General features: G+C 38.7%; 1 long non-coding RNA gene across 3 annotated transcripts in view; it reads right to left on the reverse strand.

Annotated features, from left to right (window-relative positions):
- The window catches only part of LOC147584761 (uncharacterized), a 103,108-nt gene that overhangs the window by 3,157 nt on the left and 80,598 nt on the right, over positions 1-19,353 (reverse strand). Inside the window, exon 4 of one of the 3 annotated variants that reach the window (XR_015253042.1) lies at positions 17,946-18,011. The exons of the other annotated variants lie outside the window; for them this stretch is intronic. This is a non-coding gene — a long non-coding RNA (uncharacterized LOC147584761). The remainder of the gene's footprint in view (positions 1-17,945; positions 18,012-19,353) is intronic. 3 annotated transcript variants of the gene reach the window in all.

Here is a 19,353-nt window from a genome sequence, read left to right on the forward strand (position 1 = left end):
ATAGGAAAGGCAGAGTTTTGTTCTCCTTAGAAGAACTAAGAACAGGAAGGATAATTTGATCCAACTTCAGTGTCATTAATTGAATATCTACTGTCTCGTCTTTAGGAGACGAAATTGCCTATACAGTGGTCTTTTATATAGCAGTGAACACAAAAAAGGAGACCACTTTCTCTCCCTACCCTCACCCCCAACTCAAAGGTATATTTGCATAATCTTACTGTAAACAAAGGGCAAATGGAAAGGAGCAGGAGAACAATTTGGTTCATGTTTCACCAAAGACATTCTTCTTCCAGGTTGTAACCAGAGACTTCCAAATCATCGCAAACACCTCTTCATCCCCTAACTACCTACAGGCCCAATATAGATCTTCGGAAATTAGATGAGAATAATTCCGGTGTGGGGCACCTGGCTGGCTCAGTTGGTAGAGCATGTGCCTCTTGACCTCAGGGTTGTGAGTTTGTGCCACATGTTGGGTCTAGAGATTACTTAAGTGATTAAATAAATCTTTTTAAAAAAGAGAGTAATTTCAACATGAAATAATAGCAGCATTATAGGTTAGAAACTATGACGCCTCACTGTTGCATACATCTGCTGGGAAATGAGCATCTGATAGTGCCCAGAACAGATGTAAAAAACTGCAATTATGGCTCCTTAGTATGATAATTGATTCTAAGTAAGTGTATGAGTATTATTAGTTGTCTTAATTTTTTGTTGCTGGGTTTTTGCTTTTGTTTGTTTTTTTAAGGGCAGACACTTGGAGGTAGAAAAGTCTCTGTATTCTAAATCTAACAATATTAATAAGATGACCAGGAAAATACACCAAACGCAGCCAGAAGAGGATAGTAACAACACACTAAAAGATTCTTTGAGGCTGTTTGTTCCCTGATAAACCTTTATGACAGCAAACAACCCTGCATAGAATAAAATTGTGTCCCTGTGTATTTAACATTCACCAATTTTATTCCATGGCAGCCTATAATCCTTACAGGGGTAGATGGAATATTCCTAAGGAGAAAGACTAAAAACTAGGTTTTATTTTTAAAAATCAATAACAGTAATTGTCTTTCTCTAACCAACTTATTTTGCTTAGCATAATACACTCCAGTTCCATCCACACTGTTGCAAATGACAAGATTTCATTCTTTTTGATGGCTGGGTAATATTCCATAGCATATGATTTCACTCATATGTGGAATTTAAGAAACAAAACAGACGGACATAGGGGAAGAGAAGGAAAAAATAAGATAAAAACATAGAGGGGGGCAAACAGAAGAGATCCTTAACTATAGAGAACAAACGAAAGGTTGCTGGAGTGGAGGTGGATGGGGGCTGAGCTAAATGGGTGATGGACATTAAGGAGGGCACTTGTTGGGATGAACACTGAGTGTTATGTGTAAGCGATGAATCACTAAGTTCTACTCCTTAAACCAATATTACACTATATGTTAACTAACTTCAATTTAAATAAAATCCTAGAGAAATAAAAATAAAAATAACAATAATTAGTTATTAGCTCTACCTTTAAAGCACTAAAACAAAGTTTTTAAAAACATGAACTTTTTAAAAAGTTTTTAAAACATTTTTAAAAAGTTTTAAAACATTTTTTAAAAAGATTTTATTTTACTTATTTAAGTCATCTCTGCACCCAATGTGGGGCTTGAACTCAAAACCCTGACATCAAAAGTCACATGCTCTTCCCACTGAGGCAGCCAGGTGCCCCTTGAGCTCCGTTTTCAACAAGGAAGCCAGGGAACACTTTAAAATCTTAAACTTGCTTATCCTCTTCAGGAAAGGCCCTCATTTGATTGACTTTGCTGTGGCTGTTCCAGGGTCAGAAGGCAGAGCCTGAAGCCTATTGCACAGATTAAATTGCATTTTGATCAATATTTTAGGTACAGCCACCACTTCATTATCTGCATGTGAATTTCCCAAGGGCAGTTTGCATTCTGAGACCATCTTGAACCTCTCAGTCAACACCAGTCAGGTCCCCATCCCCAAGCTACAATGTGTGCACAAGGGATGCAAAATCATTGAGAATTTGGTCTAGACCAAAAAAAAAAAAAAAAAAAAAAGTTTAGGCAGGCAAATCCTTTGGGGGGGTAGGGGAGGAAATCCATTATAGTATTATACTTTATCCACTATTTTGGAAGAATTCCATTACTTTCTTCTAATAGCAAAGATAATGAGGAATTGACTGCTGTTGTTTCAATGAGGTCTCTCTGCCCACAAACATTTGTTAAGGACTTGTCTAAATTGTAGCTCATTTTAATTTTTTACTTATTTTTAAAGTTTTTTTTTAAGTTTATTTATTTTGAGAGAGAGCAAGGGAGAGAGAGAGAGAGAGAGAGAGAGAGAATCCCAAGGAGGCTCTGCACTAGCAGTGCAGGGCTCAAACTCACAAACTGTGAGATCAAGACCTGATGCAAAATCAAGAGTTGGACGCTTAACTGGCTGACCCACCTCGATGCCCCTAAATTGTTGCCCTTTTTTTTTTTTAATGTTTATTTATTTTTGAAGGAGAGAGAGACAGAGTGTGAGCAGGGGTGGGGTTGAGAGAGAGGGAGACACAGAATCTGAAGCAGGTTCCAGGCTCTGAGCTTTCAGGAGAGAGCCTGACCCGGGGCTCAAACTCACAAGCTGTGAGATCATGATCTGAGCCGAAGTCAGGCACTTAACAGACTGACCCACCCAGGGGCCCCAATTGTAGCCCATTTTCAATGTGGAACTGAAAACTCCACTTTTGCCTACAGACCTTGTAACAGAACATTCTAGAATGATTATAATCATAGCTCAGTAGACAATATTATACAACCAACAGAAATGTGCAATAATCAGGTCATCAAAGAATAATAGGGTCAGTAATGGAGCAAGTACTCAGGGGTACTGAAGTAATGCTCAGAAAGTCTGCATGGGGATAGAATTTAAAATTAATATAGAACTCTCAGGTGCCTGTGGTAGATTGAAGAGCAACTAGAAGTCTCTGGAAGATTAGGCAGACCCACTCTTAACCAAACCCCTTTGCATTTAACTTCTGGGGGCATCTGGCTGGCTCAGTCAGCAAAGCATGGGACTCTTGATATATAGGTTGTGAGTCTGACCCCCACTTTGGGTACACAGATTTTAATAAACAAACAAACAAACAAACAAACCACTTCTGTCTCTGACTTGGCCTCTTTATTTTTATTTAATTGGCAGGGGGGTGGAAACTGGCACGCCTTCTTCAAACAAAAAGGAACCCCAAACATATAGAACCTGGACTCCTGAACATCATTTTATATGATTACTGTCTTCTTCTGAGGCGTAAGCTAGTTTCCTAATGACAGTGACCCTGATATACAAGTTAAATGACAGATACAACCAGAACTTACATTGAAGACTCTGCCATCAAATGTACATTAGGGAATCATTTCGTATTACTATTAATTCCTAAAATGAATTAGGGGTTCATTTTCTATAAAATCCCTACTACTCAAATGACGCAATTCAAGTGAAAAATACAAATCTATTGGTACAACATTGTCAATTATTCAGCAAGAATTTACTAACAAGAACTATAGATTGCATATATCAAATATCCTGTATGTCTTAGGCTGAGTATCTCCCAAATGGGAGACAAGGCTTGCATGCAGTTAGTTTATTTGAAAAAATAGAGCCAGGAGGCAGGTATATCAGCTGGGGGGAAAGGGAGTAAAACAGGGAAAGAGGAAAAACCAATACGAGGATGTATCATTGAGTTGGTTCTCATGGAGGAGGCTTAAGCATGCTTTCGAGGAGACAAAAAAGGTTCACATTTATCTACCAATTTCCATTCTCCATTGGTCAAGTGTGGTTCTATGGAACATCACATCCACTGCCCACCACCGAATTTTTATACAGGCATGCGTACAGAGCCTGTTCTAATGGTGCTCCATACCAGTGGGTCAGGGAGGGCATTGTCCTATCACATTTATGCAAAGCCACTCAAGGCCTGTATGGAATTAGTAAGTGGTTGAGTAAGAGGCAGCTCCCAGAGGACTTAGCAGAAGCTTCCAGTTATTACTGTGCTTCAGAACCAATTGGCACAATTGGAATGAGCATATAATTTTCTAATTCTGGTCAAATATTTTTTATTTGAAGTATAGTTAACATATAATATTATGTTAGCTTCAAGTGTACCATATAGTGATTCAACAATTATATATGTTACAAAATGCTCACTGTGATAAGTGTAGTTACTCTCAGTCACCATATAAAGTTATTACATCCCTATGCTGTACCTTTCATCCCCATGACTTATTTATGTTATAACTGGATGTTTATAGTTCTTAATCCCTTCCCTATTTCACCTATCCCCTCCCTCTACCTCTCTCTCCTCTGGCAATCACCAATCTATTCTATTTATGAGTCTGTTTCTTTTTTTTTTGTTCATTTATTTTCTTCTTTAGATTCCACATATAAGTGAAATCATATGGTATTGTCTTTCTCTGACTTATTTCACTTAGCATAATTCCCACTGAATGGCAAGATCTCGTTTTTTTTAAGGCTGAGTACTATTCCATGGGGTGTATATACACCATGACTTCTTTATCCATTCATCTACCAATGGACACTTAGGTTACTTCCGTATCTTGTTTATTGTAATAATACTGCAATAAACATAGGAGTGCATCTATGCTTTCAAATTAGTGTTTTTGTTTTCTTTGGATAAATACCCCAAAAATGGAATTACTGGGTTGTATGGTATTTCTATTTTTATTTTGTTGAGGAACCTGTATACTGTTCTCCATAGCGGCTGCACTAATTTACATTTCCACCAACAGTGCACAAGGCTTACCTTTTCTCCACATCCTCACCAACACTTGTTATTTCTAGCCTTTTTGTTTCTAGCCATTCTGACTAATGGGAGCTGATATCTCATTGTGCAAATATTTTAACTAATATTTTAACTAATATTTTAACTAATATTTTATATAGTCATTTAGATTTACCAAGAATAACCTCAGTAACACTTTTGTGAACACAGTGAAATCTCGGTCATTCATACTGCATTCATCGTGATTCATGGACTGAGAGCAAATTTACATTGGTATTAACTATTTAAAAAAAAAAGAAGAAGGATATGCTTAGAAATTAAGCATATAAACCTGACTCCACAGAGCATTTTAAAATATTTACCTTTGCCCATCCCCCATTCATGATATCTCTTTCTCTTCCCCCCTCTCTCTCTCAAAAATAAACATTAAAAAAATTAAATATTTACCTTCACCATCACTTCTTATATCACAATTATATGTTGGCAGTTGCCTCTAAAACCGGTCATAGTAAACACTAAGTAATCAATTGCTGGAAGAATGAAAAATTTAAATTGTAATTACAAAGCATCTCAATCCATTAATTAAGCAATAGGTCATCTATGATCCACTACTAGCTTGACTCTAGCCGTTGTGTGAACTTTAAATTTATAAAAGTATGCTTTAGAGAATTAGTCAGTAAATCAGATGTTTCTCTCCATCTAAATGCCTCCAGGAAGTTTGAACTAATGATGTGTCTCTTGATAAAAATAAGGAAAATCTAAGGATAGAAACAGTTAAAATTCTATTGGCTATTTCTCAGGTAATTCTAGTAAACTTCTCATACCTTTGATGTCTCTTCAAATTGAGATTGTGTTTCATCTGGCTAAAGTCTTTTAAACTATATCTTTTTAGGGCGCCTGGGTGGCTCAGTTGGTTAAGCGTCTGACTGCGGCTCAGGTCATGATCTCACCACTTGTGAGTTCGAGCCCTGCGTTGGGCTCTGTGCTGACAGCTCGGAGCCTGGAGCCTCCTCAGATTCTGTGTCTTTCTCTTTCTCTCTCTCTGCTCCTCCCCTGCTCACACTCTGTCTCTCTCTGTCTCTCAAAAATAAATAAACATTAAAAATAAATAAACTATATCTTTTAAACAACTGAGCTATCATTCATATACCATAAATTCACCTGTTTTTAACATTTTTTAACATTTTTTTATTATTTGAGAGAGAGTATGCACACACACACACATGCATGCAAGTGGAGGCAGGACAGAGGGCAAGAGAGAGAAAATCACAAGCAGGCTCCAAGCTCAGCGAGGAGCCCAATGTGGGGCTCGATCCCATGACCCCAGGATCATGACTTGAACCATAATCAAGAGTTGGATGGTCAACCCACTGCACCACCCAGGTGCCCCTCACCTGTCTTAAGTGTGGAATTCAATGAATTTTAGTATATTTACAAGGTTGTACAACCATTAATTACCACTAGGACATTTCCATCAACCCAAGAAGAAATTTCATTCCCATTTACAGTCACTCATCATTCTCACTTTCAACCCTAAGCACCACTACTCTACTTTCTGTGTCTATATTTTTGCCTTTTCTTGGACATTTTGTATCATAAGCATGATGCATTAAGGGTTATCCCTGCTGTTAACCTACATCTTTTACAACCAGCAAATGTGGTTGTTCTGTATGTTGTCTGCAAACTGAAATCATCTTATTTCAGTTTCAAGGTAATATTTCTGAGGGTGCCTGGGTGGCTCAGTCGGTTGAGCAACGGACTTCGGCTCAGGTCATGATCTCACAGTTTGTGAGTCGGAGCCCCGTGTAGGGCTCTGTGCTGACAGCTCAGAGCCTGGAGTCTGCTTCTGATTCTGTGTCTCCCTCTCTCTCTGCCCCTCCCCCTCTCATGCTCTGTCTCTCTTTGTCTCAGAAATAAATAAACATTAAAAAATTTTTTTTAATTTGTTATATACAATATTAAATAAAGCCATTTAAAGAATTAAAGAATCACATACAAAAACTTAAGTAAAAAATCCTTTTTATACAACTTTTATTATCTGCCAATTGTAAAAATAATAGGCTCAGCATATTAAAATACTGAATATAGAGAACTACAGACAAGTATAAAATTTTATGTTAATTTTAGAATAAAATAAAGCCTCTCTTACTACCTCAATCCTTTCTAATGTTGCATTTAACTTTTAAATATTATTTTCTTCAACTTTCAAACTATTTGAAAAGTTGCAAGAATAGTAAGATAAACACCTTATACTCCACATAGATTTACCAATCGTAAACATCTTGCCACATTTACTTTTTCTTAGAATAACTCATTATCTCTCTCTCTCTCTCTCTCTCTCTCTCTCTCTCTCACACACACACACACACACACACACACACACACACACACACATACAGGAAAGTTACATGACACGTCAACCCTAAAGACTTCAACATGCATCTCTTAAGTACAACAACATTCTTCCCTGTAATCATAACACTATGATCATGCTCAGGAAATTTAATGTTGACACTGCTATTATCTAATATAAAGCCCACATTCAAATTTTCCCAGTTATTGTCCCATTAATGTTATAAAACTAAAAATAATAATAATAATAATCCAAGTCAATTGAGAAAAATTCATCACACCCTCCTTTAATCTGAAACAATTCCCTGGCCTTTTTCTTTTCTTTTCTTTTCTTTTCTTTTCTTTTCTTTTCTTTTCTTTTCTTTTTTTTTTTTTTTTTTTGACACTGACATTTTTGAAGATTGCAGGCAGACCAGTCATTTTTCACTACATCCCAAAAGTTAGACTTGTTTGATTGTTCCTTCATAATTAGATCCAGGTTTAGCTTTTCTGGGGGAGAGGGGAGGCCAGGAATAGCATATATATTGTTCTATCTTCTCACTGTACTAGAATATGCCTAATCATCTTTTAAACATAATTATTATAATTTTCACATAATTGTCATATTATATACAAATGTTTATGCCCTGCCTTTCAAAAATAAGCATATTATAATTTCCCCATGATATGAAAAATTCTTCAAAATCACCACTTTTGATGGATACATAATCCATCATATAGTATTATCATTTATTTGATAAATACATTCTTGATTATTACATATTTAAGTCATTTCCATATCATACTATTATAAAAATGGTATACACGCTTAGGCATATTATTTGGCCACATACATGATTCCTTTCTTAGAATACATTGCTAGAAATGTAATTACCTAATATCATTGGATTAAAGGTATAAACTCTTAAATATTGACAAATTAAAGAAATGTGACACCTAGCCTTCAAGAAGGCCCCCAATGATCCCTGCCTCCTGGTCTTCATACCTTTACGTAGTCCTTATCCACATTTACCAAGATTGGTCTGTCTGACCAAAAGAATACAGCAGAGCAAAGATAGGTCACCTGCAAGGTTAGGTTATAAAAAAAACTATAGAAGGGTGCCTGGGTGGCTCAGTCGGTTAAGCATCTGAGTTGGGTTCTGGTCATGATCTCATGGAGCCCCCCCATCAGACTCTGTGCTGACAGCTCAGAGTTTGGAGCCTGCTTGAGATTCTGTGTCCCCCTCTCTCTGCCCCTCCCCTGCTTGCTCGCTCTCTCTTTTTTTCTCTCTCAAAAATAAACATTAAACAAAAATTTTTTAATAAAAAAATAATAAAAGAAACTATAGCTTGTCTTGGTCACTCTTCCTCTAGGGTCACTAGCCCTGAGAGAACCCAGCTGCCATATTGTGGGGACAGACTGGCAGCCTATGGAGAAGTCCACACGGCCAGGAACTGAGGTTGTTGGCCAATAGGCATGACCCACTGATCCTGGCCAACAATCTCAAGAGTGAGATAAAAGTAGTTTCTCCTGCCCGAGTTGAGCTGGCAGTGACCACGTCCAGCTACGGACTGCCCTTCCTAAGCAGCAGGTTAAGCAGTCCCTAGGTCCCTGATCCACAGAAAATGTGAAATGATAGATGTTTATTGCTTTGAGCTGCTAAGTATTACAGTAACTTGTTACTACAAGCAAGACACAATTAATATAAAAAAGTGTAAATTGTCTTATATTCTCACCAGCAGGGCACGAGGGCCTGTCTTGCCAAACGGAATTGTGGTCTTTTAAAAATCATTGTTAATTTCAAAGATATCTTTTTAAAAGGCATCTCTTGGGGCTCCTGGGTAGCCCAGTTAGTTAAGCATCAGACTCTTGGTTTTGGCTCAGGTCATGATCTCATGGTTTGTGGGATCAAGCCCCTTGCTGGGCTCTTCTCTGGCAGCATGGAGCTTACTTGGGATTCTCTCTCTCCTTTTCTCTCTGCCTCTCTCTCTCAAAATAAATAAACTTTTAATAAATAAATAGGCATTTCTTTATTTAAATTTGCATTTCTTAGACTATCTGTGAGGTTGAAGTTTTGTTGTTTTTTTTTTTTTTTTTTTTCAAAAAATTTGAGTCACTAATTCATGTTCTGTGAATGGATTAATCTGTTTACTGTTTCTGTGCAAGTTTTGCCCAAACTTTCTATAAAAGTTTTCTTATTATTATGTATGAATTCATTTCTCTTTTCCAGTTATATTGCTGGTAGAAATTTTCCCAAATTATTTTTAATTCTTCAATTTTATTTAAATTCAAGTTAGTTAACACATATGGGGTGCCTGGATGGCTCAGTTGGTTGGTCGTCTGACTCTTGATTTCGTCTTGGGTCATGATCTCACAGTTTGTGGGTTCAAGCCCCACATAGGGCTCTGTGCTGGCAGTACAGAGCCTGCTTGCAATTCTCCCTCTCCTTCTACCCTGCCCCTCCCCTGCTTGCTTGCTCTCTCTCTTGAAAAGTAAACTTAAAAAAATTTCAAGTTAGTTAGTATAGAATGTAATAATTATTTCAAGAGTAGAGGGGCACCTGGGTGGCTCAGTCAGCTGGGCGTCCAACTTTGGCTCAGGTCATGATTTTGCAGTTTGTGGGTTCAGGCTCTGCATTGGGCACTGTGCTGAGAATCTGGAGCCTGGAGCCTGTTTCAGATTCTGTGTCTCCCTCACTCTCTTCCCCTCCCCCAGGTCATGCTCTCTCTCTCTCTCAAAAATGAATAAACATTAAACATTTTTTTAAATAATGTTTTCAAGAGTAGAATTTAGTGAGTCATCACTTACATATAACACATAGCCTTAAATTTGCCATCTTAACCATTTTTAAGGGTATGTTTCAGTAGTGTTAAGTATTTTCATACTGTTGTGCCATAGATCTCTAGAACATTTTCATCTTACAAAACTGAAACTCTGTACCCGCCAAACACTAATTCTGCTACCCAATTTCTCCCAGCTCTTAGTAACCACCTTGCTATTCTCTGTTTTTATGATTTTGACTACTTTAGACATTTCCTATGTGTGGAATCATACAGTATTCTTTTCTGACTCACTTAGCATAACATCCTCCTGGTTCATCCATGTTGTAGTGTGTGACAAGATTTCCCTCCTTTTTCTTTTTTAAGGCTGAGTAATATTCCCCTGTAGGTATATTCCACATTTTCTTAATTCTCTCATCTGTTGATGGGTATTTGTGTTGCTCCCTCCTCTTGACTATCGTGAATAGTGCTGCAATGAACCATGGGTATGTAAATATCTCTTTAAGATCCTCTGAATTCTTTTGGACATACACATACAAGTGAGATAGCTGGATTATATGGTAATTCTATTTTTAGTTTTTTAATGGGGCGCCTGGGTGGCTCAGTTGGTTGAGCATCTGGCTTTGGCTCTGGTTGTGATCTCACGGTTATTGAGTTCCAGCCTCACGTCAGACTCTCTTCTGTCACTGCAGAACCCACTTCAGATCTTTGGATTCTCAGTCCCCCTCTCTCTGCCCCTTCCCCACCCAGGTGCCCCTACCTTTCCAATTTCTTAATTCATATTCTTATCCTATCAGAAAGTTTCCTGAAATTAAATCAACATTGCCGTTAACTTACATTACACCGAGAATCCAATTTTTACTAGCCGCCTCTATTATACATTTTTTCTAAATATATTTAGACATTGTCTCTCTGACTTTCTTAACCAGCTGGATTTATTAATTTCTAGCTATATCATGTGGCTTAGTGCTTAGCACATATTAGGCTCTCAATAAAAAATTTATTGAGGGAATTTTTGTTTAATGAATGTTTAAAGAATATTATGAGTGCCACCTATAAGCTTTATTAAACATCAAATGACAAGTACTGGGATGAAAGGAATTTTTCTGGCTTATCATAGCACAAGTTCAGGGGACTAATGATAAAAAATGAATAAGAAACCAGAATTGCTGTCGAAATGAGCTATGATTCCATGGTCAAAAAAATGTGTGTGGGGGGAGAACTGAAATATATGGGTAAATAAAAATGAAGTAGAACTAACAACAACCAACTTTTATTTAACATCCTATAAGAAACAGATTTTATTATCTCCACTGTATCAAGGGGGAAGGGAACCCCTGAGTCCCTTGTCTAGGTGACAGAGTTGCAAGTGACAACTCTTGGATCGGAATTCAACTTATGTCTGACTCCACAGCCCATCATCTTTGCAATAAGCCACAATTTTCTCCAAGGCCCTGTCTTCCCAGCTCTAGCCCACCCCCTGGTTGTAATTGGGAAGTAGGAGAGATCTCTGAAGCAAAGGGAGGGGCTGGTGGTATCGGGATCGATCTCCAGTGAATACAAAATAGTTTGGTAGAGGTCATATACTACCACATTTTTTCTTAAAAATATTTTTTTTAATACTTATTCGGTTTTGAGAGAAGGGGATAGACAGAGCATGAGTGGGGGAGGAGCAGAGAGAGACAGACAGACAGACAGACAGACAGACAGAATCTGAAGCGGGCTCCAGGCTCTGAGCTGTCAGCACAGAGCCCAACTCGGGGCTCAAACCCACGGACCATGAGATCATGACCTGAAGTCGGACACTTAACCGACTGAGCCACCCAGGCGCCCCATACCACAATTTTTTCGTGTCCTTGAGAATAATCTTTGGCAGGGGTGGAGAGGAATTAGACAGTTCTGCCTTTAACATACTGTTGACCTCTTTTCCTAACACCTCACTAAAGCTCACAAATGGAACCTAATGTCAGAACCTGCAGTGCCATGTTAAGAATACTGTAATATCGGGGCGCCCGGGTGGCGCAGTCGGTTAAGCGTCCGACTTCAGCCAGGTCACGATCTCGCGGTCCGTGAGTTCGAGCCCCGCGTCGGGCTCTGGGCTGATGGCTCAGAGCCTGGAGCCTGTTTCCGATTCTGTGTCTCCCTCTCTCTCTGCCCCTCCCCCGTTCATGCTCTGTCTCTCTCTGTCCCAAAAATAAATAAACGTTGAAAAAAAAATTAAAAAAAAAAAAAGAATACTGTAATATCTTACAATTAAAGAGCTCCTTTGTGCATATTTTCTCTAGGCATCTTTTTAAAATCTCTGCATTTCCCTTTTATTATTTCATAAAACTATGTTAATTAATCTTACCAATGTAATCTGATACTGCACAATAGCGATTGTCTTCTTGGTTATTTAAATATTACACATTACATCTTTGCTAACAACTATCTTTTCATTATTTTATACATTTATCAAAGCTGTTTCATTCCTTTTGTACCAGTTTCTGATTCCTTCCTTGAACATCCTCCTCCATAACGTTTAGGATCTGCGAGTTGGTAATTAGAACAATCATTCCTCCATCTCCAACTTTTAGATTGTTTACTTTTTTCCCCTTCAGTTTTGTGACTTCTCCTTGATCTCTTTAATCATTATGTTTTTATAATAGGTGTGTGTGGTGGTTATAAAGAAATGTTCTTATGACATGGAGAAATGTTCATTTACAAAGTTAAAAAAAAAAAAAAAAGAAAGCAAGATTCAACATTGCATATACGATGTGACCCCAACTAAATGAACATTTATATGCTTTAGTTAGATTAAATTTTTAAAAAACTAGACCAAAATATTGACAGTCATCACTTAGTGGTGAGATTATGAGCAATTAAAAAAAATTTTTTTTAAGTGTTTACTTATCTTTGAGAGAGAAAAGCAAAGAACCCTTAGGTTCTTTTACTGAAGGGGTCAGTCATCTAGCATTTGGGAGACCTGACATCATCACCTATGTGAGTTTCCCCCCAAGCTAAATTTGCACATGGAGCAAAAACACCATTTCCCATGGCAAATAAACATAAAGAGGAGACCTTTTCAAGGGGCTATTTTTTTTTTTTAATTTTTTTTTTCAACGTTTATTTATTTTTGGGACAGAGAGAGACAGAGCATGAACGGGGGAGGGGCAGAGAGAGAGGGAGACACAGAATCGGAAACAGGCCCCAGGCTCGGAGCCATCAGCCCAGAGCCCGACGCGGGGCTCGAACTCACGGACCGCGAGATCGTGACCTGGCTGAAGTCGGACGCTTAACCGACTGCGCCACCCAGGCGCCTCAAGGGGCTATTTTCTAAAACTTAATATCTAGAGCTCAGTTCTTTTTAAATTTTTTTTTTTTTTTTTTTTTTTTTTTTTTTAGGTATCTAGAGAAAGAGTGTGCGAACCAGGGGAGGGGAAGCAGGAGAGAGAGAGAGAATCCCGAGCAGGCTCCACGATGAGCATGGAACCCCACCTGGGGCTTGGATCCTACAACCCTGGGATCACTATCTGAGCCAAAATCAAGAGTCAGGCACTCAACCAACCGAGCCACCCAGGAGCCCCTAGAGCTCAGTTCTTGTGCATTGAATCATATCCGCTCATATCCAGCCTCAGGCTTCCCATGCGTTGTTGGATTAATAGACTAAACCGCTGAGTAAAGTTGAAAGGGCAGAGTTTGGATAATGTATCATTCCTGCATGATCCTCCTTATCATATCTAAACTGACAATCAATTCCGTTTGGCACAACGTATGACTCCACACATCAATTGCCAGAATGTAATAGTAATGTCAGATATTTATAAGGGCAGAGAGACTAGAACTGAAAAAATAACAAGGGAATTGTTAAGGTCTGTATTGTATACCGTGGGTGTACAATTATTATTTGTGCTCATTACATCTGATGTTTGCCCATTGCCAGCAGCATGGTGCCTTTCGTGCACGTGGCTTGAGGAGGGAGCCATGGATCTGTGCTACTGGAATGCTGTGGGATTGTCTTCTGACCATCAAGCTAAGACCCAATAAGGCCAGCATCCCAAGCAGGATTAGGGCTGAATTCTAATTCAGCCTTCTCTCTGGAATTGCTCGCGCACCAACACAGAACTGGAATAACTGGGTCGTGCTGAAAGTCTGGCCTGCTCACCAGATATTGGCAGCAAGCCATTCTCTATGGCGATGTTGGTTTGATGTTCAAAACACGCAAACTTAGCATCTTTGGTAAAGGAGAACAATAACCTTTTCTTATTCAACATAAACGATGATCCTTTTTTACAACAACAGCAGAAAAGTCAATAAAAAACTCAGTTTGAAACCAGATTTTTTCCCCAAGATGAATAAGAGTTCAGTTATTTTCTCCCCTAAGCTTTGGAAGTGCTCCTCTCTTTTTGGACAGTTTTGTATCTCCTTTCCAGTACAGATGTCTATTGCCTTGAAGGCTTTCACAAGAGAATTTAATCCTTGGCAGTGAAAAGAAAGAATCCCACGGGGCAAGTTGGGGCGGGGGGGAGGGGAGGAAGAAGAGACTGGCCAAGTTGAAGGAGGTTGATTTGAATGGAAAAATCCTTTAGTCATGTCAAAGATGTGAAATTATCAAAGACACAAAGATCTTATATAGAAAAAAACTATATAGAAAAAAACACAAACTCTTTCCGTACCCCAACTGTGATGTCACTTCTACAATAGGTTATCCTTGAAAAAGAATATTACTCTCACCTTTTGGAAACCCTGTGCTACTTTACAGTGTGAGTTATATTTGCTCCTAGAGATCTGAAATGAGTGAACACTAATATGCACTCTGTTCCAGGTTTAAGCTAGGTTTGTCCCCAATACCTACTGTTTCAGGAACCAAAAATAGATTCTCAGTGGATCGCATCCCAAATCTTAATTTCAGCATTTATTTCCACTTATCTTCTGCCTCGACTGTTTCAGCTAGCGTTCTTTGATTGCAAGCAATGGTAGCTGCTCTGGTAAACTTACGCAAGAAAGGAATTTTGGGGGGGAAATTGGGGAAGCTCCAAGGATTGAGGAGAGGAGGCGAAAGACCCAGTAGTGGAAAGGACAGACCCAGACAGCTTACATGCGTCTTCACACCATGAACTTCTCAACTGCTGCATCTGAAAAAAAGGATTCTGAGTCCAGGAAGAGAGAATCTGACTGGCTTAACTAGGTTCAACTCTTCGCTCCGTTCGGGGGCTGGAGGAAAACAGAGTTTCTGAACCACAGTCCCACCAGATGGCATATCCAAAAGTGAGGATGGAATTACCAAAAAGTAAATGGAGATGCTATTATTGAAAGAATGGGGACTGAAAGCTGAGCAGCTAAGGGAAGTAAACCCAGAACAGCAACAACAAAACAAATGTGTGCCAATCCCCATCCCTTTCCATTTCACTGTTTTGTATGTTTTCTGCTCTTTTGTATGTTTCCCTCTCTTCTTTTTTCCTTTAGCTCTTTCTGTCTTTCTTGCCTTTTCCTTATCCTTTAAAGTTCATCTCTTATTGTAGCTGAAATTTTTGTCATCATTCTTGCTTTTTTCCTAGAGATCCTACTATCAAAATTATATCACCTAAACAACTGATTCTTGTGGGCAGTGGTGTTAGCTGAGTAGGGATCAATCAAATCAATGTCCACATTGATTTTTGAAAACATATTCCGGAATGTATCCCTTTTAAGCCAGTAACTCACTCAGCTGCCTACCATTGTGCTTCTAATTTAATTGTTATAAATGAATTCCTTTAATTAATGCAAGGAGGCTTCAGGAATTTGTGATTGGAAGGATATTAATCTAATATTTACTATTTCCATCTTATCATGAAATCAGTCAACCTGTTATCAGAGGAAGCCAGGGAACAGCTCACCTGGCTGACATAAATGTGCCAGAGTAAAATGATCATTTACGATGGAGACAGAGGTTACCGGTCAGACCTCAGATCTGCATCTTTCTTTGTGAACTTGGCTTAATTATTTATCTTCCTCAAGCTTCCTTGATCTCATCTGTGAAGTGGGATATAGTTCTCATCACATTTGGTTGTTACAACAAGTCAATAAAATTATAATTGAAAAATATTTACCATACTACCTGGCATATAATGGGTATGCAGTAAAGGTTAAATTCCTCATTCTTCCAGGGGCGCCTGGGTGGCGCAGTCGGTTAAGCGTCTGACTTCAGCCAGGTCACGATCTCACGGTCCATGAGTTCGAGCCCCACGTCGGGCTCTGGGCTGATGGCTCAGAGCCTGGAGCCTGTTTCCGATTCTGTGTCTCCCTCTCTCTCTGCCCCTCCCCCGTTCATGCTTTGTCTCTCTCTGTCCCAAAAATAAATAAAAAACGTTGAAAAAAAAATTAAAAAAAAATAAATAAATTCCTCATTCTTCCAACAAATATTTAATGAACATCTACTATGCCCCACACACCATGCTAGATGCCAAGAATGGGAACAAAACAGACGTGCTTCCTCCTGCTTAGAGGTTACTTTCAAGTGGGAAAGACGCATTAATCAAAATCCAATATAGAAAGTATTGGTACCAAAAAACATATTAATTAGAGTGTCACAGACAATGCCTGCTATAGGCTCAATGGTTGTGTCTCCCACAAAACTCATATTGAAACCTAATCCCAAAAGGGATTTGGAGGTAGGGCCTTTAGGAGGTGATTAGGTCATGAAGGTGGACCCCCCCCCCCCATGCATGAGATTAGTACCCTGATAAAAGAGACCCCAGAGACATATGTTACCCCTTCCTCCACAGAAGGACACAGCAAAGAGATGGCCATTTACAAACCAGAAAGCAGATCCTCACCAGGCACTGAATCTTCTGGTATTTTTATCGTAGGCTTCCTGGCCGCCAGAACTATACGAAATAAAAATTTGTTGTTTATAAGCCACCGAGTCAGTTATTTTGTTATGGCAGCCGAAATGGACTAAGGCAGTGGCACTCACACTATATAAATTAACTATAGATGTGGGTTAATTAAGGGAAACACTCGCATTCAGTAAACCAGAGTAAACTCACTGGAGACATGTGATTGACAATTCTGGGTATTCTGGAGAAACTTTACCGTCTCTCATTTTAGCAAAAAGGATTTTTATTAAAGAGATGATATTTCTATGTTTGCATAAGAAAAAGAGGACAAATTGTTTTGCTTGATAGAGAAGTTTCAATGATAGGATTTTGCATGCAATCTTTGGGAGGTTGAAATCATGTACTTTAATGATGTAAGCATTGAATGAATTAGGCTATGAGCAGTCGTGGAGGTGATCAAGTCAAGAAAAAGAGACAACCCAAGAAATTTTAGGAAAAAATGTTCTTAGTGTTTGTGGCAGACATTGCTAGTGACATACCAGTGTCTTATTTACCCTTCTTTACTAAAAGCACGCCAATTTTTTTAGCTTGGCCCACTGTTTCCCAGATAAAAGTCTACATTTCTGAGTTGCGCTTGTAGCCAGGTGAAGCTACATGACCAGCTAGGTGATCAGAAGACAGCAGAAGTGTTATGTCGTCTGAAAAGTCTGCTAAAATTGAGGGGCATTCTTATACTTCCCTTTTCCTCCTGAACCCTCCTGTCAGGAACTTTAGCACCATCTTAGGCCACGAATGAACCTTGGGACTTAAAGCCATGTAGATTCATGCGACAAGATAGAAAAAGCCTGGGTCCCTGGTACTTGCTGCCTTCATCCCACCCTTGCACTGCCTATCTCCAGACTTCTTCCATGTAAGTGGGAAATAAGCTGTCTAGTTTAAGCCACTATTTTGGGCAATCTTTATTTTTAAGCAGATGTTCAAATTTAATCAAAATTGATATATTGCTTGGATAATATGCTAAACGTTATGGGGGGGGTCTAAAATAAACGTGTCACATGGCCTTTTTACCTTAGAAGGTTATATTGAGTTGATCCTTAGATTTATGCAAAGTTATTTGAGAGTTGTAGGCGATAAAGTTGGAGCAGTAGCCTGGAGCCAGAATGCACAGGATCTTCTAGACCACCGTGAAGTCACTGGACTTTTATTCTATTTATAGAGAATTTCAGTGTCATCATTTGACTTACATTTTTAAAAGATCAGGTTCTTCACTTCTGGCATGGTAGACTGGGTAATTTGAACAAACGCTCCCACTGAAAACAACAACAAAAACAAAAACCCTGGACAAAATGTTAGAAAAAAAAATTCCTTGAAGGCATTGGAGAACCAACAAGTTAATTAAGAATTACAGGGCCAAGTTCCAGAAGAAGACAAATCACAGACATAAGCTTGGCAGTTAGGGAACTTTTCCTATAGAACCTTTACCAATTCTGGAAGAAGTGACTGAGAAGTTGAGAAATTCATATTTTTGACAGGCTTGTGAAGCTGGAGCGGGGGGGGGGGGGGGGTGGAATTGAAATCACAAAGCGTTGAGGAATAAGCCTGGTAAACCATTTGGGCTTTGAAGTGATACTTAAATAGGCTACCTTACAGAAGTAAGGGTGAACTGGGAGTCAACTGACTTTCACAGGGAGTGAATCACTGGTTCAAATCAGCTTAATCATGCAATTGGATTGCTACAGCCCCTTGCTGCCATAGAAGCAAATTTCTGTGAAAACATTTCACAGCCAAAATAGCCAAGTACACAAGAGGAGACATGAATGGAAACCTAGATAAACAAGAGAAAACAGAAATAGACCCACTGAGGCTCCATCCAGCACAGAGTTAAAAATAGCCATATTATAATTTAAGAAACAAAACAAATGAACATATGGGAAGGGGGGGAAGAGAAGAGGGGGAAACAAGCTGAGGCTCTTAATGATAGAGAACAAACTATGGGTTGACAGAGGGAGGTGGGTGGGAGATGGGCTATATGGGTGATGGGTACTAAGGGGGGCATTTGTGATGAGCACTGGGTGTTGTATGTAAGTGCTGAATCATTGACTTCTACTCCTGCAATCAATACTGCACTGTATGTTAACTAACTAAAATTTAAATTTTTAAAAATAGGAAAGAGAAAAAATAAAAATAGCTATATTTAATATGCCAAGATCAAAAAAGACTGAGATTTTGGAAGTGAACTGAAACTCTAAAAATGTGCCCCCCAGAGTTTATATCTGAAAATTACAATAACTAAAATTAAAAAGTCAATGGAAGAGATTAATAACAGATTAGACAAAGCTAAAAAGAGACTTAGTGAACTGGAAGATGGAGCAGAAGAAAATATTCAGAACATACAGAGAGAAAAGTTGGAAAATACAGAACAGAGGATAAGAGATATGGAACGTACAGTGAGAAAGTCCAAGATACATGTAGTTAGAGCCCTAACAGGAAAGAGAGAGAGAGAATGGGGCAGATGGCATATTTGAGAGACAATGACTAAGAATTTTTCAAAATTAGTGAAAGACATTGAGCCCATATTCAAGGATCTCTATGAACCCAGACAGGATAAATAAAAGAATTCCACACCTAGATTCATCAGAGTAAAACCAAAGA

This window comes from Puma concolor, chromosome A1 (assembly GCF_028749965.1).
Source record: "Puma concolor isolate L17-30 chromosome A1, mPumCon1.1.hap2, whole genome shotgun sequence".
NCBI classification, from domain to species: Eukaryota; Metazoa; Chordata; class Mammalia; order Carnivora; family Felidae; genus Puma; species Puma concolor.